Genomic DNA, 22145 nt, shown 5'->3' on the forward strand with positions numbered 1-22145 from the left:
TTTCATCCGTATATTTTCTGTTCAAAAACAAACTCCCACTTTTTGAAAGGAAGGCAATACTGTCTAAATTCATCCAATTCATCCAATGTTCTAAATTGACTCATTAATTATTTTTGAATACTTGTGAATCCCTGAATACTCTTTTAATCTCAGCAGATGCACATCTATTGTACATTTTAAATCAAAGGTGATGTGAGAGAGGAGCTAAGAAACCAGTGTTGTGACTGCTCATGTGCTGTATCTGTCTGTGAAGGTTTGACCTAATACTTTGTTCCATATATTAATGAATAAGAAGCCACACACTGAGCAGTCAGATTAACGTTTCTTAATACTGTACTCCAAAAATATGTTGCCATATTCAATGCACTATATAGTGTAATGCAGCAAACATGAAGCTGACTACTTGTAGATAGAGATGGCTCGAACCTCCGATTTTCGGTTCACAAACCTTGAACGCAAACCTCCGCAAATGTTTGGTTTGCACAAACTTTCGCGAATCGCAATAGACTTCAATGGGGAGGCAAACTTTGAAAACTAGAAACATTTATGCTGGCCACAAAAGTGATGGAAAAGATGTTTCAAGGGGTCTAACATCTGAGTTTTTGCATAGCGGAGTGGGATACACGCCAAAAGTTCCGGGAAAAATCTGGATTTAACCCACAGCAGCGTTTTAAGGGCAGAAATCACATTGCATGCTAAATTGCAGGCCTAAAGTGCTTTAAAACATCTTGCATGTGTATACATCAATCAGGGAGTGTAATTAGAGTACTGCTTCACTCTGACAGACCAAACTCACTGTGTAACGCACCGCAAACAGCTGTTTGCTTTGTGACGGCCATGCAGGACTGGTGCGCACCATGACGAAATTGCTCTTCCTCAGTGATATCAGGTAATGTCTGACTGACTTATCAACTTTCGATGGTTCTTTCGCTACCATTGTTAAAGCTTATATCTATTTTTTTATTACTTTTTCTGCTGGCTGTTCAGTACCTTTAACGAGAATCTGTTATGGAGGGCAAGTCTGCCATTCATTCAACTTTGTGAAACTTTAGATGGTACTTTCTCAGTACCATGGTGACCACGGGTAATGGCCAGGGAATCAGGGTTCGATTCCGGTCTGGAGTGGGAGCCTGAGAAACGGCTACCACCACACATCCAAGGAAGGCAGCAGGCACGCTGTGGGCAAAGGAGCAGGAACGGCTACCACCACACATCCAAGGAAGGCAGCAGGCATGGCACGCAAGTCCCAGCTCAGGGAAGTAGTGACGAAAAATAACAATACAGGAGGACTCTGTCAAGGCCCTGCTGTATATGAGACAAATAAACGTTAAATCCTTTAACGAGAATCTGTTATGGAGGGCAAGTCTGCCATTCATTCAACTGTGTGACTGATAAACGTTTCATATTACTTTCTCAGTACCATGGTGACCACAGGTAATGGCTGGGGAATCAGGGTTCGATTCCGGTCCAGAGTGGGGGCCTGAGAAACAGCTACCACCACACATCCAAGGATGGAAAGGAAGGAAATCTCTGATTTATTAGATTCAGCACATGTGCCATGCAGGTACCCTGCATGTCAACTTTCAACTTGACACGCAGGTACCCTGCATGTCAACTTTCCCAAATTCAAAGCCGAAATGAGATTGCTGCCGTCGTCACCCACCACATTGCCGATCTCCAGTTGGTGCGGGGTCAGCCACTGATCCACCTGTTTGTTCAGAGCAGCCAGGAGAGCTGCTCCAGTGTGAATCTGCGCTTTGAGGCAAGACATGTCTAAGATGGTGTGACACCGTCGTACCTGGCATGCAGCATAGGCCCTGGGGAGCTGGGGTTGTGTAGCTGGAGAGGAGATTGCAGCACCAGTAGAGTTGAACTGCCACTCAGCCAAGGAGGAGGAGGATGACGACAGCAAAGAGGATGTAGCAGGAGGAGAGGAGGTGGCAGCAGGCCTGCCTGCAAGCCGTGGAGGTGTCACAACTAGGTCTGCTGCACAGCCATGTACTCTCTGCTTGCCAGCGGTCATCAGGTTGACCCAATGGGCTGTGTAAGTAATGTACCTGCCCAGACCGTGCTTGGCAGACCAGGCATCCGTGGTCAGATGGACCCTTTACCCAACGCTGTGTGCCAGAGATGACACCACTTGCCTTTCAACTTCATGGTACAGTTTGGGTATCGCCTTTTTTGAGAAATAATAACCTACCTACGTGAGCGCACGCATTGTTATATACCACCAGTCACTGCACCTGTTTACGGTACCTGTGTGTGTGACAGCTGCACATTTGTAATACCAATCACTGCATACCCACCTTTTCAGTGCACCAACCTACCTACATGAGCGCACGCATTGGTATATACCATCAGTCACTGCACCTGTTCATGGAACCTGTGTGTGTGACAGCTGAAAATTTGTGTTACTAGTCATTGCATAATTGTTCACAGTTCCTGTGTGACCGCACACTGTGTAATATACCAGTCCGTGCATACCTGTTAACTGCACCTGTGTGACAGCTGCACATTGTATTGTAATACCAGTCACTGCATACCTTTCACTGCACCTGTGTGACTGCACATTGTATTAGTCAAGTCAGTACATACCTTTCACTCCCCCCCCCCCCCCCCAATATGGACAAAACAACAGGCAGAGGCAGACCCAGAGGCAGGCCACCCGGCAGGTCTGTTCGAGGTCGTGCTGACGTGATTTCGTGCAGCCCTAGACCAAAGTACAGTGCTCAGAAGAAGGCACATCCCATCAACTCCCAAGATTGTCAGGACATGGTTCACTATTTAACACAGAACACCTCATCTTCCGCAGCCACCAGCGCTACTACAAGCACCACAACTGCTGCATTTGACACTTTGCAGGAGTTATTTGGTGGGGAACTGATTCACAGCCATTATTGTTACAACAAAATGAAGGCGCTAAGCAAGTTACACCACCTCATATGTCTAAATTAGGCGGCACTATGGTCGTAAGGTGTGAGGAGGAGGATAATGAAGTACCGGGCTGTTGGTGCAGTTTTGGAGGTGTCTGAGGCAAGCGAAGCTGGGGAGGATGATTATGATAATATGGATGCCACATGGGATCCTAATAGACAAGATGACCAAGGGGACAGTTCGGAGGAGGAGTCAAAGAGGAGTAGGGGGAGCAGGGGGAGCTTGTCTTCAGAAACAGCTGGTGCCAGTGTCCGGTGCCATGTATTGCCACCTATGGACAGCCAGCCAACATGCCCTTCAGCGTCAGCTGCTGATGCCATCACAGTGCCATCACCCAGGGGGGCTTAGAGGTTTGGACATTTTTTTGTGTGTCTGCCTTAGATCAGAGCAATGCCATCCGTTCTCTCTGCCGCCAAAAATTGAGCCATGGAAAGTGTCACAGAAAGCCCTAGTAGTCAGACCGTAAATGGCCTTCCAAACGGTGCCAGCGCACGTATCGTGCGAACTCTGGTCGCAGTCAATGCTCAGGAACCGTTGGGAATTGGCCGCAGACCAACCAGAAGGGAGCTTGTAAGGTACGGTAATTACAACTTACACACGATTCCAGGGTATAACTGCCACCACCACTGATATGGGCCAGTGGACCCGACTGCCTGACTGATCCTGTGAATAAAAACGGTTAAAACACGCTGTATTCTGTCTATCCAACAACAAACAATAGTAGCGTCTCTTCAGAGACCTGGGATCAGTTCTGTGTGTGCTGAATAATAGGGTAGCTAGAACAACAACTGACGATAGCGTCGGTTTATTGAAAGCAATATAAATAATTAATATATACAGACAATTTTTAAAATCAACAATTATTAAAACAGTAATAGCCAGTATGAAAAATAAAAGAAGGGAGAAAAAATACTTCGTTCCTGGAAAGATGTCCTTTAGTGGGAAAACTTGTAGAGTTCCTTTTGTTCAGTTCAGCAAAGTTTAAAATCCAAGCAATATGGAAGATGTCCTTTGTTCAGTTTCAGCAAAGATGGCCGATCAAGTAGTGTTGTCCGGATCATGAACGATTCGATCTTTGATCCAAATCTATTTTGTGAGTCGAATCATCACCCAAATCATCAAAATGAGTGATTCGGATCGCAAAAGGGGCGGGGCCAGGAGCGACACGCCCCCTCTCAGCGGGCAGCGGGGTCCTGGAAGCAGAGCTGAGATGGATCGCTCTGTTGGATGGGAGGCAGCCTTGCAGGGAGACAGGTAGATGAGAGAGAGGGGACATGGGTGCCAATGCCAGATATGTGTAGAGCACACATACTGGATATAACGTGCTGCTCATTATAGGCTGTCTGTTCCGTAGTTGTGCACAGTGAACACATTGGAAGCTTTTGGCTCAGCTCAGCACAGCTCAGTAACTTTGCAGGCACTGTGATTGCAGGGCAATATGATCCTCCTGCACTGCTCTTTACTAAAGCTGCACTTTACTTCTGGGAATACTTTGGGGAATGCTTTATTTCATTGTGCGACGTTTGCATTCAAAGTACACAGATGAACATATAGGTGAAATACATGTAAAGCATATGATTGCAGCATGTGGGTATTGTGTGCAAACAAACATTTCTGCTCTCTGCTTGTCCCTCCTCCCTTCTCTGTCCACTCCCTGCCCTCTGTCCATCTTCTCCCCTTCTCTGTGTGTCCACCCCCCTCCCCTTCTCCTGTCCACAGCAGGGAAAGACCTGTCCTGCTAGTCATTTCACCCCCGAATGCTTCGGTAGTAAAATGATCCGAGATTGGGATCAAAGATCCGGATCTTTTCAATGATCCGATTCGAATCATCCGGATCATTGAAAAGATCCGAACTTCCCATCTCTACGATCAAGATGGCCGCTAGCCATGTGTCCTTTGTTTCAGCTTAGACAAGATGGCCGCCAACCATGTGTCCTCTGGCTGGCAATGTGCTCTCAGGAAGGTGGAATTTGGAGGACTGAAGCCCGCCTGCTGGCCATGTGCTTTTGATGAAGCTGGTTTGGGGGTGTGGCAATGCCGGCCCCCTCTGAGTTACCAACAAATGACAATTCATTCCCTCTGAGAGATTTTAGGGCTAAACTTATGAAATGCTGTAACTCCTGAACCATACACGTTATATTTAGGGGGGTAACAGATTCATACTTGTCGGAAAATACAGATTAATATGACATCAGACATGGCTAAGCCAGAGGGTCAGGCTCCTGAGAAGATTCATATCTCAATAATCGGACTGGCTATCACAATGAATGTCATATCAGCACGATGGCCATATTTTACCGAACAAGACAATATGAATTTTATAGCTGTGCGACATACGGTTTTCGTATACCGACGGGAAATCATACCACCCATGCTTTTCTTATGGCTGGCTAAGTGGTTCCGGCCAGTCTGGGAAAGAAGCAGGTTTTTGAATAGCCCCCTGCTGGGATTAGCTTCCTGAGCACAAGGGTTTGTTCCTGCTCATTAGCATATCAAAAGAGCAATCCTGCAGTTAAGCAGAGGCTCCTAAACAATCAATCCCGATTCTAGTGATCTGCAGCGCAATCGATGCAGAGAATTGAGTGTGATCGCTTTTTCTTCACGGGCGGTTCCAGGGCGCGTCTGCGGCCCCGCAACCGTCCGTGACAGAAAGGCCAACAGCCGCGTAGGGACAATGCCTTACGAAGGCACATGGAGAAAAGGCACAAACTGCAAAACAGCACACAAAAGCAAAGCCACCCTCCTTCTCCTCTTCCTCCTTCAGGTGCATCATCTTCAGCCACCTACTCCCATGCATCTTCACAATCACAGCCACCCTCCTCCACTCCGCCTCTCACCTTGAGCGGTTCCTGCTCCTCTGCGCACAGCAGAAGCCAGGTGTCCGTCAGGGAAATCTTTGAGCGGAAGAAGCCAATGTCTGCCAGTCACCCCCTTGCCCAGCGTCTGACAGCTGGCTTGGTGGAACGGTTAGCTCGCCAGCTGTTACCATACCAGCTGGTGGACTCTGAGGCCTTCCGAAAATGTATGGCCATTGGGACACCGCAGTGGAAGATACCAGGCCGCAATTATTTCTCAAAAAATGCGATACCAAAACTGTACCATGTAGTTGAAAGGCAAGTGGTGTCATCTCTGGCACACAGCGTTGGGTCAAGGATCCATCTGACCACGGATGCCTGGTCTGCCAACCACGGTCAGGGCAGGTACATTACTTACACAGCCCATTGGGTCAACCTGGTGACTGCTGGCAAGCAGGGAGTACGTGGCTGTGCAGCGGACCTAGTTGTGACACCTCCACGGCTTGCAGGCAGGCCTGCTGCCACCTCCTCTCCTCCTGCTACATCCTCTTCGCTGTCGTCATCCTCCTCCTCCTTGGCTGAGTGGCGATTTCCTCTCCAGTTAAACAGCGCCAGCTCCCCAGGGTCTATCCTGCATGCCAGGTACGACGGTGTCACATCATCTTAGACATGTCTTACCTCAAAGCGAAGAGTCACACTGGAGCAGCTCTCCTGGCTGCTCTGAACAAACAGGTGGATCAGTGGCTGACCCCGCACCAACTGGAGATCGGCAAAGTGGTGTGTGACGACGGCAGCAATCTCATTTCGGCTTTGAATTTGGGAAAGTTGACACATGTACCCTGTATGGCACATGTGCTGAATCTCATAATTCAGAGATTTGTGTCTAAGTACCCAGGCTTACAGGACGTCCTAAAGCAGTCCAGGAAGGTGTGTGGGCATTTCAGGTGGTCTTACATGGCCATGGCATGCTTTGCCGATATTCAGCAGAGAAACAACTTGCCGGTGAGAAGCTTGATTTGCGATAGCCCGACTCGCTGGAATTCAATGCTCCTGATGTTCAACCGCCTGCTACAACAGGAGAAAGCCATCAAACATTATCTCTACAACTACAGTCAAAGCACATGCTCTGGGGAGATGGGGATGTTCTGGCCGAAGTACTGGACACTCATGCGAAATGCCTGCAGGCTCATGCAGCCATTTGAGGAGGTGACAAACCTGGTGAGTCGCAGTGAAGGCGCCATCAGCAACTTGATCCCATATGCTTTCTTCCTGGAGCGTGCCATGCGTAGAGTAGTGGATCAAGTTGTGGAGGAGCGTGAACAGGAACAGGAGGAAGAGTTGTGGGATCAATTCTCAGCAGAAGCAGATGATTCCTCAACACCTGTGGCAGCACAGAGGGGGGAGGAGGAGGAGGAAGAGTCGTGTGGGGAAGAGCAGTCAGATGATGAGGAAGGTGGGGTTTTTTTGTGGGGAGGAGGAGGCGGAAGAACAACCGCAGCAGGTGTCACAGGGGGCTTGTGCTGCTCAACTTTCCTGTGGTATTGTTCGTGGCTGGGGGGAGGAGGAGAACTTAGCTGACATCAATGAGGAGGAGCAAGAGGAGATGGATAGTACGTCTGCATCCAATTTTGTGCAGATGGCGTCTTTCATGCTGTCCAGCCTGTTGAGGGACCCACGTATAAAAAAAAACTCAAGGGGAATGAGCTGTACTGAGTGGCCACGCTACTAGACCCTCGGTGTAGGCACTAAGTGGCGGAGATGTTTCCAAATCACCAGAAGGCAGAAAGGATGCAGCACTTGCAGAACAAGCTGGCAACTATGCTTTACAGTGCGTTTAAGGGTGATGTCACAGCACAATGGAATAAAGGTGCCACTGCCAGTAATCCTCCTCCTCCCATGTCAACGCAGGCAAGGACAGGACGCTCTTGCGATCTTATGGTGATGTCGGGCATGCAGACATTCTTTAGTTCAACGTCTCACCTAAACCCTTCCAGACCCACCCACCACCAACGCCTCGACCGGCAGGTAGCCGACTACCTGGCCTTAAGTGTGGATGTAGACACTGTGAGCAGCGATGAACCCCTGGACTACTGGGTGCGCAGGCTTGACCTGTGGCCAGAGCTGTCAGAATTTGTCATCCAACTTCTGTCTTGCCCTGCCTCAAGCGTCCTGTCAGAAAGGACCTTCAGCGCAGCTGGAGGCATTGTCACTGAAAAGAGAAGTCACCTAGGTCACAAAGGGTGTTCAGTACCTCACCTTTATCAAAATGAATGAGGCATGGATCCCGGAGGGCTACTGCCCGCCCAAAGACTAAGTCAGTCTCCACACACAGCATCTCTGCCTGCACGCCGGGTGACTGCTTGCCCCATGAGTAAGTCGGTCCCCACACAGTATCTCTGCCTGCAGGCCGCTTGACTGCCTTCTCCGCCACCACCAACAGGGTCCAGGATTCCAGGCGGATTCCTGAATTTTTAAGGCCGCTGCTAGCAGCGGCCGCTATAATAATTTTTTTGGTGCGTGTACATGCTGCCTGCCTAATTTTTCTGGCTGCACTGCAGCTGCAACAACAAAACAAAAGGCTTATACATGTGTCAATTCCCCTTCATGATCGTTACCTTGCCGCGGTTAAGGGGCTTGTGTATCACAATGAAGCAATGACTGCCAGCTATATAAGTGTCTTGGGGGAGGGGCACACCCAAGATAATAAGGTCATTGCTTCATTGTGCACAGACCAAATTCGATCAGCTGGACAGTCACTGTTTTGTCATTGAGCTACCTTAGCCCGGCGACCATATGGGCTGGAAAGCCGCCATCACCTGCACTCTTGTCATGGTGCGCACCAGTCCAGCACGGCCGTCACTACACAAACTGCTGTGTTGCGGTGTGTTACACAGTGAGTTTGGTCTGTCAGTGGGAAGCAGTACACTAATTACACTACCTGATTGATGTATACACATGCAAGATGTTTTAAAGCACTTTAGGCCTCCAATTTAGCATTCAATATGATTTCTGCCCTTAAAACGCTGCTGTGCATCAAATACAGATTTTTTCCCGGACATTTGGCGTGTATCTTACTCCCCCATGCAAAAACTCAGATGTTAGACCTCTTGAAACATATTTTACATCACTTTTGTGGCCAGCATAAATGTTTCTAGTTTTCGAAGTTCGCCTCCCCATTGAAGTGTATTGCGGTTCGAAAATCGGAGGTTCGAGCCATCTCGATTAAGGAGTGCTTTTTAGCAATAAGTATCAGCAAGGAGCTAACAAGCCTAACACAAGAGCCTAACTAAGCTTTCCCTATGTCCAAAGCAGGTTCTCTCCCTTCTCTAATTACTGCAGCCACACAAGTGAGTGAAAAGGCTGACGCTGCCTGCGTTTTATAAGGGGGGGGGGGAGGGGGGGCTCCAGGAGGGAGTGTAGGCTGATTGGCTACCCTGTGCCTGCTGACTGTGATGTAGAGGGTCAAAGTTGACCCTAATGATGTAGTATAGGGGGCGTGTCGAACTCGCATATAGTTCGGGGTTCACTGCGAACGCGAACCACCGAAGTTCATGCGAATTAAAAAAACGTTTGGGCCATCTCTACTTGTAAAGAAAAAGTCCCTGGCTGTTGTTGATCCTCTTCCTCCAAATACCTTCTAAATCACTAAGCTGAAGCAAATGTGCATATCTGCTGTTCTGACTCCACAGTGACTCTACTGGCAGCAGCATGCTTGTGACAGGTGGGGGACTTAAAAAGTAACTGCAGTGAAAATAATATAATGGAAAAAGTACTTAATTTTTACAATAATTATTTATAAATGATTTAGTCAGTGTTTACCCACTGTAAAATCTTTGCTCTCCCTGATTTACATTCAGAAATGTATCACATGGGGACAACTTTACTGCTGGCAGGTGATGTTTGTGGAAGGAGATGCTGCTTTTTTGGCAGTTGGAAACAGCTGTCATTTCCCACAATGCAACAAGGCTCCCACAGTGTGATGTCAGTACCTAGATGATGACATCACACTGTGGGAGGGGTTTCACCCAGTGGCGGACACAGCCAGCAGTGGGTCCCTGTGCAAAATTGTAATTGTGGGCCCCCTACGACCTGCGGTGCGCGCCGCGGCAAAATATGGGCGTGGCTACAACCTGCAAAAAATAGGCGTAGAAAGAACCTGCGGCGTGTAGCGCCGCGGCAAAAAATGGGCGTGGCAATGACCGGATGAGGGCGGAGCTAACTGTAACTTAAAGCGAACCCGGGGTGAGGGTTTATTTCCTTTTAAACAATACTAGTTGCCTGGCGGCCCTGCTGATCTATTTGACTGCAGTAATAAACTGAATTACACCAGCAACAAGCATGCAGCTAACCTTCTCAGTTCTGACAATATTGTCAGAAACCCCTGACCTGCTGCATGCTTGTTCAGGGTCTATGGTTGAAAGAATAAGAGGCAGAGGACCAGCACGGCAGCCAGGCAACTGGTATTGCTTAAAAGGAGAGAAATATGGCAGCCTCAAGATTATTCTCACCTCAGGTTCCCTTGAAAAGTGCAACGCAAAGACAGTGGGCCCAAGTTTTGGTGACCCTTTCCCCAGAAAATTCACATGATTGTGCAGGTTTTCTCAAGAAAATACACATCATGTCGGCAGATATGCCCAGAAAATACGTGCAATCATGTCGGCAGATATGCCCAGAAAATACGTGCAATCATTTCGGCAGATATGCCCAGAAAATACGTGCAATCATTTCGGCTGATATGCCCAGAAAATCCGTGCAATCATTTCGGCAGATATGCCCAGAAAATACGTGCAATCAAGTCGGCAGATGTGCCCAGAAAATACGTGCAATCATGTCGGCAGATATGCCCAGAAAATACGTGCAATCATGTCGGCAAATATGCCCAGAAAATACGTGCAATCATGTCGGCAGATATGCCCAGAAAATACGTGCAATCAAGTCGGCAGATATGCCCAGAAAATACGTGCAATCAAGTCGGCAGATATGCCCAGAAAATACGTGCAATCAAGTCGGCAGATATGCCCAGAAAATACGTGCAATCATGTCGGCAGATTTGCGCAGAAAATACATGCAATCATGTGGCAGACCTGCCCAGAACATACACCTGCTAATATAAATAAAAAAACTAAAACATTTACTCACCTGCAGCAGCAGACCTCCTGTCCCAGCCTCCATCCGCCGTGCAGCTCCCATGGGTGGTTGGGTGGATAGGTAGCCTGGTGGGTGAGTGGGTGGGTGAGTGGGTTGGTAGCCTGGTGGGTGGGTGGGTGGGTAGGTAGCCTGGTGGGTAGGTAGCCTGGTGGGTGGGTTGGTAACTAGCCCGGTAGGTAGCCTGGTGGGTGGGTGGGTAGGTAGGTAGCCTGGTGGGTGGGTGGGTAGGTAGCCTGGTGGGTGGGTAGCCTGGTGGGTGGGTTGGTAACTAGCCCGGTAGGCAGCCGGGTGGGTGGTTAGGTAGGTAGCCGGGTTTAGGTAGGTAGCCTGGTGGGTGGGTAGCCGGGTGGGTGGGTGGGTAGGTAGCCTGGTGGGTGGGTTGGTAACTAGCCCGGTAGGTAGCCGGGTGGGTGGTTAGGTAGGGAGCCGGGTGGGTAGGTAGGTAGCCGGGTGGGTGGTTAGGTAGGTAGCCGGGTGGGTAGGTAGGTAGGAAGCCTGGTGGGTGGGTAGGTAGCTGGGTGGGTAGTTAGGAAGCTTGGTGGGTGGGTAGGTAGCCGGGTGGGTAGGTAGGTAGGAAGCCTGGTGGGTGGTTAGGTAGTCGGGTGGGTAGGTAGGAAGGAAGCCTGGTGGGTGGGTAGGTAGCCGGGTGGGTAGGTGGTTAGGTAGCCGGGTGGGTAGGTAGGTAGGAAGCCTGGTGGGTGGTTAGGTGGTCGGGTGGGTGGTTAGGTAGGTAGGAAGCCTGGTGGGTGGGTAGGTAGCCAGGTGGGTAGGTGGTTAGGTAGCCGGGTGGGTAGGTAGGTAGGTAGCCGGTGGGTAGGTAGCCTGGTGGGTGGGTAGGTAGCCGGGTGGGTAGGTGGTTAGGTAGCCGGGTGGGTAGGTAGCCTGGTGGGTGGGTAGGTAGCCGGGTGGGTGGTTAGGTACTCGGGTGGGTGGTTAGGTAGGAAGCCTGGTGGGTGGGTAGGTAGCTGGGTGGGTAGGTAGGAAGCCTGGTGGGTGGGTAAGTAGCCGGGTGGGTAGGTAGGTAGGAAGCCTGGTGGGTGGTTAAGTAGTCGGGTGGGTAGGTAGGTAGGAAGCCTGGTGGGTGGGTAGGTAGCCGGGTGGGTAGGTGGTTAGGTAGCCGGGTGGGTAGGCAGGTAGCCCTTTTAGTAGCTATCCGGGTGGGGGGCTCGACTCCTATCCTCCCTCCCTCCCTTCCTTCCTCACCTCGGAGGGCCCCCCTCCCGATATGCGCGGCGGGAGAGCGAGCGGCAAATACAGGAAGTCTTCGGCTCTCCAGGCAGACGCTAGAGGGCTCCGCTGCTTGGTCTCCAATATGTCTCCAACTCTGTCGACATATTGGAGACCAAGCGGCTGAGCCCTCTAGCGCATGCCTGGAGACCCGGATTTGCCGCTCTCCCGCCGCGCATACCGGGAGTGGAGCCCCCGAGGTGAGGGAGAGAGGGAGGGAGGATAGGAGTCGGGGCCCCCCGGGGGAAAAAATAATAAAAAAATATATATATTAAAAGAAAAAAAAACTTAATGGGCCCCTGAAGAAAACAGAACTTCAGGGGCCCTCGTGCGGCGGCACGGCCTGCACGCCGGTATGTCCGCCACTGGTTTCACCACAATATCAACCATACAGAGCCCCCTGATAATCTGTTCTAGTAAAGGTAAAGATTTCTCATGGGAAAATGGATATCTGCTACTGATTGGGATGATGTTCAACCCTTGGTTACAGATCCTCTTTAAGAACTACTGAAGCCAAAAGATCAGCCCTTGCAGACTGGCAAGTGGCATCCATGCAATTAGAAAGAAATAGTCTGTTTCTCTCATTTTACTTTTAATATCACTGTTTATTGAATAAGGACACTACAATAATTTGTATCACTTTATTTTACTGATGGTGCTGAAGAGATCTGGATGAGGCCAGAACATTTTTTTAGCAATATGTTCTTAGAAGTGATAATGCGCTCAGGCAGTTTCCTTTGTTTCCACCACTAGTTACGTGCAAACCATGAGGCTTTGCTAGAAAAACTAAATAGAAAATTGGCTTTCAACTTGCTGACCTGAGACAGCGGCTGACATAGACAATGATAGAGATTAGTGGGGAAGGAGTGTTTCTTTTTCTTTAGAGAACAGAATGTCCATCCACAGCGCTGACCTGATAGAACCTCCAGGATTAGGCTGGGGTGCAGCCGACCAGAAACTGAGACCCTCGGCAGAAGTCACTATGGAGCTACATCCCAGCATAACCCATTAGCAGCCTGATAAATCACTGCCTGCCACCAACTGAGAGGAACATGATACCACATGGACTGTATAACCCCATACTCCCCTTCTCTATGGACTGCATACCTATACCCCCCTCCCCTATGGACTATATATCTCATCCCCCTATACCATCTATTACATCCTCCACACTCCTATGGACTGTATACCTATATCCTTCTCTTATTGCCACAATGCCCCCCCCCCCCCCCCCCATGTTAATGTTTTGTTTTGCTTTGGCAATGTTAAATGTATTTGGTCCTGCCAGTAAAGCTTTTTTGGATTTGGATTTGGTGCTGGCACCAGGCATAGAGTAAGGTAACCTGCTGAAAGTGTTTAGAACAGGGGTGTCCAAAGTTGTTGGGCCATATCGCGTTCTTAAGAGTGCTAGGGGGCCAAACTAGCAAAATTAAACACAATTTTTGCTGATTGCTGTTAGGTACACTATGCCTGTGACATTCTGTCAAAACCTTTAAATGGGAAATAACCCATATACCATGTGCATTTAGCACACTGACAGTTGCAATCATTGGCTGTTACTGCTGCTGGCCCCTGCATGCGGCAATGCAGCTGCAACCTCCAGGCCGCATGGAATTAACAACTGTAGAGAGCTTTGGGGGCCACCAAAATGGCTCAATGGGTAACATTTGGCCGCTGGGCCGGACTTTGGACATGCCTGGTTTAGAAAATACATGTTATCTTCTATATATGCATAACTGTCAAGTGTGTGTTCATTTCTTGAAAGACTTGTATGCACCTTTTATTACTATCATGTATTTATACAACATTGACATCTTCTGCAGACTTTACAGTCATGTTACGAACAGTCCACTAGAAGGGATCACAAGCTATTCCCTACTACAAACACAGTCCCTAACATGATCTAAGGCCATTTTCTTTGGAAGGGAGATACAAAAGTATGAACTTTGTATGGCTCACCTTGCTGCTGCTAAACTCCACGGTGGCGTTAAATACTATTCTACCTCGGAGTCATCACAACTTGGAGGGAGGTATAATGTGGGGTGCGGTGATAGCCGGAGCCCTGAATTACTCTTACGTGCCCCATGTAGCATAACATTGCTGCTATAGGGTGCCTAGTTTTGGTACCTGATGCTGACTGCCGAACGCCGAAAGCACCTGTTTCGTTTTTGAGATGGAGTAAGAAGTTGGAGTTTTTAGAGGAAACTCAAATAAATACAGGGTGTACATAAATTTGCCTTCTTAAAACAGAAGACATTTGCAATAATTCAGCAAGACAAATCTCCCATGATGCATCGCTACTGTATAGGCAAACCATCTCTTCATGCCCCTAAAAGCTAGGCACACATCCATAACCACTGGTGTACAGTGAGCCATAGCTTCTAACTTGTACAGAGCCACACCAATCCAACATGCATACTGTTGTTTCTGCTCTTCACTGGTGCATGGCATGGAGTAAAAAGTTCCAAGAAATAGGATTTGGACCAATACTTCGGAATACCCAGATAGCTCATGATGACCCAGAACCCCTAGCAAAGTATAAGGGGCTTATAGAGACCAAAAACGCCCTCTTATTAAAAAAAAAAAAGCCATGCTAAATATAAAACAGAAGGTATAGCTTCTTCTGTTATCGGAAGGCAAATTTATATCTAGAATTATTTTATTAGTATGTAGAGAGCTTTTCGGTCTCTATAAGTCCCTTATACTTTCCTAGTGGTTCTACGTCACCATGAGTTATCTGGGTATTCCGTAGTGCTGGTCTAAGGGTGGCCACTAACGATTCAATCTTTTTCATCCAATCTTACCAAATCTATGTAATGGAAGAGTAAACTGAGTGAATATACTGAATGGATACTATCGGCAGTTCCCTTATATTACATAGAAATGGTAAGGTTGGAAGAAAAAGATTGGATCGTTAGTGGCCACCCTAAGCTCTATTCCATAGAACCGATCCATGCCATGCGCTGAGGAGTTAAGCTCCCCAATGTCCACAACCCCACTGCTGCCGGGTGTGACCCTCTTTGTGGTCTTGCTTCCTTTCGTGTAGAAGTGCAGCCACACTGCGCGGATATACGGACAGTCGAGCCTGCACAGTAGCACTGGAGCCACTCGTATGCGGCAAAAAAGAGCTGAAGGGAGTGCAGCCAAGAGCAATCTTCAAAGATTGCAAAAGGAGTCCCAGCTTTGGAAGACCATCCAGAGGCTTCCCCCTACTGCGATAACTTTTTTCTTAATGTGACTCCAGGTTTACTTCAAAGTAGAATTATTTATTTTTGGTCTCTTTAGGCGCTAATAGGCCCTAATACTTTCTTAGTGGTCCTCATGGGGGGAGGGGCTTATTTAATTTTCTGTCACAGTCACAATAAGTCAATGGGACAAAGTATGGGTAAGACAAACGTACGTACGTACGTGTGTGTGTGTGTGTGTGTGTGTGTGTGTGTGCGTGCGTGCGTGCGTGCGTGTGTGTGGTAGTAGTAGTAGTAGTAGTAGTAGTAGTAGTAGTAGTAGTAGTAGTAGTAGTAGTAGTAGTAGTAGTAGTAGTAGAGAAGGGTAAGACCATTTGTTAGGATTTAAAACCTCCTGTGTCATCTAGCAGAATGCAGTAGACAATTTGTTAGCTCCAGCTCTACATTCTTTTTAAACCTCTATGCAATAGAGGAAGCCTCCGGATGATCTGCGTATGAGCGTGTATGCTGCATTGCGCAGGAACCGAATTTACTCATTCATCAGGAGGAGGTTTTCCTTAAGGGCTCGTTCACATCATACGCGCTTCCGTGTGCATTTGGAAGCCCGTATGACGTGTCAAAGCCCTTCTGCCATTCACATCAAAAGCGCTGCACAGCAGTACGATGCGCTATGATGCACTTGTGTACTGCTTCATGCATTCTGCCTGCTAGCGCAGAGCTGACCCATTCACTGTCAATGAATGGGATCAGCAGCGCAACGGGTAGCGGCGCAGGCGGTGTGTGATCCTACGTGTTGCATTCCGATAGCACGGCCATCTGCACTGCATAGATGTGAATGAGGCCTAATACACTCCTGTGAAATCCATGTCTTATGCTACGTCTACACGGAGCGATGTGACTTATCAATCGAGCCGCTAATGCGGCTCGATTGATAAGATCCGACAGGTCAGATCTCGCCACCGCCGATTCCCTGCTCGTTCCCCGCGAGGGGACAATGGCAGGGAATCGAGCGGAAGATAAGCGGCACAGCGCGGGGACGAGGGGGGACTGAATACGGCGCACAACCGGGCGAGCGGGGACACGGCGGGGACGCGGCAGAGGCGATCCGGCAGCTAATCGAGCCGCCGGATCACTTCATGTAGACGGGGCTTTAGAAGCTTACCCATTAGAGGCAATCTTCTGATGTCTTTGTTAAATCTTGATTGAAGATGTTTTGGAGCCTTCTGTAAACCAATGTTAAGATACACGTCAGCTGGTATTGTTCAGATGATGGAGCCCCACACTCATGGGCTTAAACAGAGCAGACTCTCATTTTTGACAGTGAGAAGCACTTCACTCAGTCAGCAATTTCTGCTCCATGTGCCACCACACAGCACTGATCAGTTGTAGGTGTGCAGAATGGGTCAGTTCCTGGATTCAAACAGTCATGAATTGCATAACTGGCTGCAGAATAGCCGCAGTCTTCATAGTTTGTGTCATCAGTAGAGATGTCGCGAACCTCCGATTTTCGGTTCGCGAACCACGTTCGCGAACCTTCGCAATAGACTTCAATGGGGAGGTGAACTTTGAAAAATAGAAAAAATTATGCTGGCCACAAAAGTGATGGAAAAGATGTTTCAAGGGGTCTAACACCTGGAGGGGGGCATGGCGGAGTGGGATACATGCCCAAAGTCCCGGGGAAAAATCTGGATTTGACGCAAAGCAGCGTTTTAAGGGCAGAAATCACATTAAATGCTAAATTGCAGGCTTAAAGTGCTTTCAAACATCTTGCATGGGTATACATCAATCAGGGAGTGTAATTAGAGTTCTGCTTCACACTGACACACCAAACTCACTGTGTAACGCACCGCAAACAGCTGTTTGCGTAGTGACGGCCGTGCTGGACTGGTGCGCAACATGGCCAGAGTGTAGGCCGTGGCGTTTTTCAAGCCCATATGGTCGCCGGGCTGTGGTAGCTCAATGATAGAACAACAGTGACTGTCCAGCTGATCAAATTTGGTCTGACCACAATGAAGCAACGACCTTATTATCTTTTGTGTGCCACCCCCACCCGAGACACTCAAATAGCCGGCGGTCATTGCTTCATTGTGATACGCAAGCCCCTTCACCGCGGCAAGGTAATGATCAAGAAGGGGGATGGGCACATGTACATGCCTTTTGTTTTTTTGTTGCAGCCGCCTGCAGTGCAGCCAGAAAAATTAGCCAGGCATGTACACGCACCAGAAAAATTTGTGTAGCGGCCGCTGCTAGCAGCGGCCTCAAAAATTCAGGAATCCGCCTAGAGTCCTGGACCCTGTTGGTGGTGGCGGAGAAGGCAAGCGGCCTGCAGGCAGAGATGCTGTGTGTGGGGACTGACTTAGTCTTCAGTCATGCAGTAGCCCTTCGTGATCCATTTCTCATTCATTTTGATAAAGGTCAGATACTGAACACTGTCGTAACTTAGGCGACTTCTCTTCTCAGTAACTATGCCTCCAGCTGCACTGAAGGTCCTTTCTGACAGGACGCTTGCGGCAGGGCAAGAGAGAAGTGGTATGGCAAATTGGGACAGCTCTGGCCACAGGTCAAGCCTGCGCAACCAGTAGTCCAAGGGTTCATTGTTGCTTTTCGCAGTGTCTACATCCACACTCAAGGCCAGGTAGTCGGCTACCTGCCGGTCCAGGCGTTGGTGGAGGGTGGATCCGGAAGGACTATGGCGAGGAGTTGGACTAAAGAACGTCCGCATGTCCGACATCACCCTGAGATCGCTGGAGCGTCCTGTCCTTGCCTGCGTGGACTTGGGAGGAGGAGGGTTACTGCCAGTGGTTCCTTGATTGCGTTGTGCAGCCACATCACCCTTAAACGCATTGTAAAGCATCATCGACAGCTTGTTCTGCAAGTGCTGCATCCTTTCCGCCTTGTGTTGAGTTGGTAACAGGTCTGCCACTTTGTGCCTGTACCGAGGGTCTAGTAGCGTGGCCACCCAGTACAGGTCATTCCCCTTGAGTTTTTTGATACGGGGGTCCCTCAACAGGCTGGACAACATGAAAGAGGACATCTGCACAAAGCTGGATGCAGACGTACTCTCCATCTCCTCTTGCTCTTCCTCAGTGATGGGATGCAACTCCTCTTCCTCCCCCCAGCCACGAACAATAGCACGAAACGTGGAGCAGCAGAAGCCCCCTGTGACGGCTGCCGCGGTTGTTCTTCTTCCGCCGCCTCTTCCTCCTCCACAGAAACACCTTCCTCATCATCACCATCATCAGAGTCTGACTCCTCTCCTTCCCCACACGACTCCTCTTCTTCCTCCTCCTCCTCCCCCCTCTCTGCTGCCGCAGGTGTTGTGGGAACATCGGGTTCGGGTGTAAATGGCTCACACGACTCCTGCTGCCGTAACTCTTCTCGTTCACGCTCCTCCACAGCTGTATCCACCACTCTACGCACGGCACGCTCCAGGAAGTAGGCGTAGGGGATCAAGTCGCTGATGGTGCCCTCATCGCGACTCACCAGTTTGGTCACCTCCTCAAAGGGCTCCATGACCCTGCATGCATTTCGCATCAGTGTCCAGTTGTTGGGCCACAACATCCCCATCCTCCCAGATTGTGTCCTTGTACTGTAATGATACAGGTAGTGGGTGACGGCTTTCTCCTGGTCTAGCAGGCGAGAGAACATCAGCAGGGTGGAATTCCAGCAAGTCGGGCTATCGCAAATCAGGCGTCTCACCGGCAAGTTGTTTCAACACTGAATGTCCGCAAAGCGTGCCATGGCCTTGTAAGAGCACCTGAAATGCCCACACAACTTCCTGGCCTGCTTCAGGACGTCCTCTAAGCCTGGGTACTTGGACACAAATCTTTGCACGACCAGATTCAGCACATGTGCCATGCAGGGTATGTGTGTCAGCTTTCCCAAATTCAACGCAGCAAAGAGATTGCTGCCGTTGTCACACACCACGTTGCCAATCTCAAGCTTGTGCGGGGTCAGTCATTGCTCCACCTGTTTGTTAAGAGCAGCCAGGAGAGCTGCTCCAGTGTGACTCTCCGCTTTCAGACAAGACATGTCTAACACTGCGTGACACAGTCGTACCTGGCATGCAGCATAGGCCCTGGGGTGCTGGGGCTGTGTAGCTGGAGAGGAGATCGCGGCACCAGCCAAGGAGGAGGAGGAGGATGATGACAGCGAAGCGGTGGTAGCAGGTGGAGAGGAGGTGGCTGGAGGCCTGCCAACAAGCCGTGGAGGTGTGACAAGTCAGTCTGCTGCGCAGCCACGTACTCCCTGCTTGCTGCCATCGGTCACCAGGTTGACCCAATGGGCTGTGTATGTAATGTAGTGGCCCTGCCCGTGCTTGGCAGACCAGGCATCCGTGGTCAGGTGGACCCTTGACCCAACGCTGTGTGCCAGAGATGACACCACTTGCCTCTCAACTGCACGGTACAGTTTGGGTATGGCCTTTTGTGAAAAATAATTGCGGCCTGGTATCTTCCACTGCGGTGTACCAATGGCCACAAACTTACGGAAAAACTCCGACTCTACCAGCTTTTATGGTAATAGCTGGCGAGCTAATAGTTCCGCCACACCAGCTGTCAGACGCCTGGCAAGAGGGTGACTGGCAGACATTTGCTTCTTACGCTCAAATACTTCCTTCATGGACAGCTGGGTACTGCTGTGGGCAGAGGAGAAGGAACCGCTGAAGGGAAGAGGCGGTGTAGAGGAGGGTGGCTGTGAAGGTGCAAGGGAGAAAGTGGATGAAGACGATGTACCTGAAGGAGGGTGGCTTGTCTTTTAAGGGGGTGCTGCTTTTCCTCAGGTGTTCTTGCCATAGCTGTTTATGCCTTCTCTCCAGGTGCCTTCGTAAGGCACTTGTCCCTACGTGAGAGTTGGCCTTTCCACGGCTCAGCTTTTGCTGGCAGAGACAACAGATGGCTTTGCTCCGATCTGAGACACACACGTGAAAAAATTTCCAAACCGCTGAACCCCCTGGGGTGATGGTGCTACGGTGGCATCAGCAGCTGACGTTGAAGGGCATGATGGCTGGCTGGCCATAGCTGGCGATACATGGCGCCGGACACTGCCCCCAGCTGTTTCTGAGGACGAGCTCCCTCTGCTTCTATCATAGAGTTGTCTCCTCCTACTCCTCTCTGACTCCTCCTCTGAACTGTCCCCATGGTCATCTCCTCTACCGGGAACATATGTGGTAACCGTATAATCGTCATCATAATCCTCCTGGCCAGCTTCGCTTTCCTCAGACACCTCCTCAACTGCACCAACTTCAGGTGGTTGATCATCCCTCTCCTCACACATTACACCCATACTATTGCCACCTAACTCAGACGTATGAGGTGGTGGTGTACCTGCGCCTTCTTGTTGTTGTTGCAGTAGTGGGTGTGAACCACCAAATAACTCCTACGAAGTGTCAAATGCAGCAGATGTGGTGCTTGTTGTAGCGCTGGTGGCTGCGGGAGATGAGGTGTTCTGTGTTAAATAGTCAAGCACGTCCTGATCTTGGGAAGTGATGGCACGTGCCTTCTTCTTAACATTGTATTTTGGGCTAGGTCCGCACGAACTCACAGCAACACCACCTCGCACAGACCTGCCGGTGCCTGGTGGCCTTCCTCTGGGTCTGCCTCTACCTCTTCCTCTACCTGGTTTGTCCATTTTGTCCATCTCGGGGGGATGCTAGGTATATGCAGTGAGCTGGGTTCACTCAACACAACAGGTAGTTAGATGCAGTGAGCTGGGTTCACTGAACAGTAAAGTTACTTAGATGCAGTGAGGTGGGTTCACTGAACAAAAAAGGTACTTAGATGCAGTGAGGTGGGTTCACTGAACAATAAAGGTACTTAGATGCAGTGAGCTGGGTTCACTGAACACAACAGGTAGTAAGATGCAGTGAGCTGGGTTTACTGAACAATAAAAGTACTTAGATGCAGTAAGCTGGGTTCACTGAACACAACACGTAGTAAGATGCAGTGAGCTGGGTTCACAGAACAATAAAGGTACTTAGATGCAGTGAGCTGGGTTCACTGAACACAACAGGTAGTAAGATGCAGTGAGCTGGGTTCACAGAACAATAAAGGTACTTAGATGCAGTGAGCTGGGTTCACTGAACACAACAGGTAGTAAGATGCAGTGAGCTGGGTTCACTGAACAATAAAGGTACTTAGATGCAGTGAGCTGGGTCCAGTGAACACAACAGGTAGTAAGATGCAGTGAGCTGGGTTTACTGAACAATAAAGGTACTTAGATGCAGTGAGCTGGGTTCACTGAATACAACAGGTAGTAAGATGCAGTGAGCTGGGTTTACTGAACAATAAAGGTACTTAGATGCAGTGAGCTGGGTTCACTGAATACAACAGGTAGTAAGATGCAGTGAGCTGGGTTAACTGAACAGTAAAGGTACTTAGATGCAGTGAGGTGGGTTCACTGAATACAACAGGCAGTAAGATGCAGTGAGCTGGGTTCACTGAACAGTAAAGGTACTTAGATGCAGTGAGCTGGGTTCACTGAACACAACAGGTAGTAAGCTGCAGTGAGCTTGGTTCACTAAACAATAAAGGTACTTAGATGCAGTAAGCTGGGTTCACTGAATACAACAGGTAGTAAGATGCAGTGAGCTGGGTTCACTGAACAGTAAAGGTACTTAGATGCAGTGAGCTGGGTTCACTGAACAGTAAAGGTACTTAGATGCAGTGAGCTGGGTTCACTGAACACAACAGGTAGTAAGATGCAGTGAGCTGGGTTCACTGAACAATAAAGGTACTTAGATGCAGTGAGCTGGGTTCACTGAACACAACAGGTAGCAAGATGCAGTGAGCTGGGTTTACTGAACAATAAAGGTACTTAGATGCAGTGAGCTGGGTTCACTGAATACAACAGGTAGTAA

At 49.3% G+C, this 22145-nt stretch overlaps 1 protein-coding gene across 5 annotated transcripts in view; it reads left to right on the forward strand.

Annotated features, from left to right (window-relative positions):
- Positions 1-22145, forward strand: part of PLEKHG5 (pleckstrin homology and RhoGEF domain containing G5) — a 533554-nt gene that overhangs the window by 160303 nt on the left and 351106 nt on the right. The window lies entirely within an intron of this gene.

Source organism: Hyperolius riggenbachi, chromosome 6 (genome assembly GCF_040937935.1).
Source record: "Hyperolius riggenbachi isolate aHypRig1 chromosome 6, aHypRig1.pri, whole genome shotgun sequence".
Taxonomy (NCBI): Eukaryota; Metazoa; Chordata; class Amphibia; order Anura; family Hyperoliidae; genus Hyperolius; species Hyperolius riggenbachi.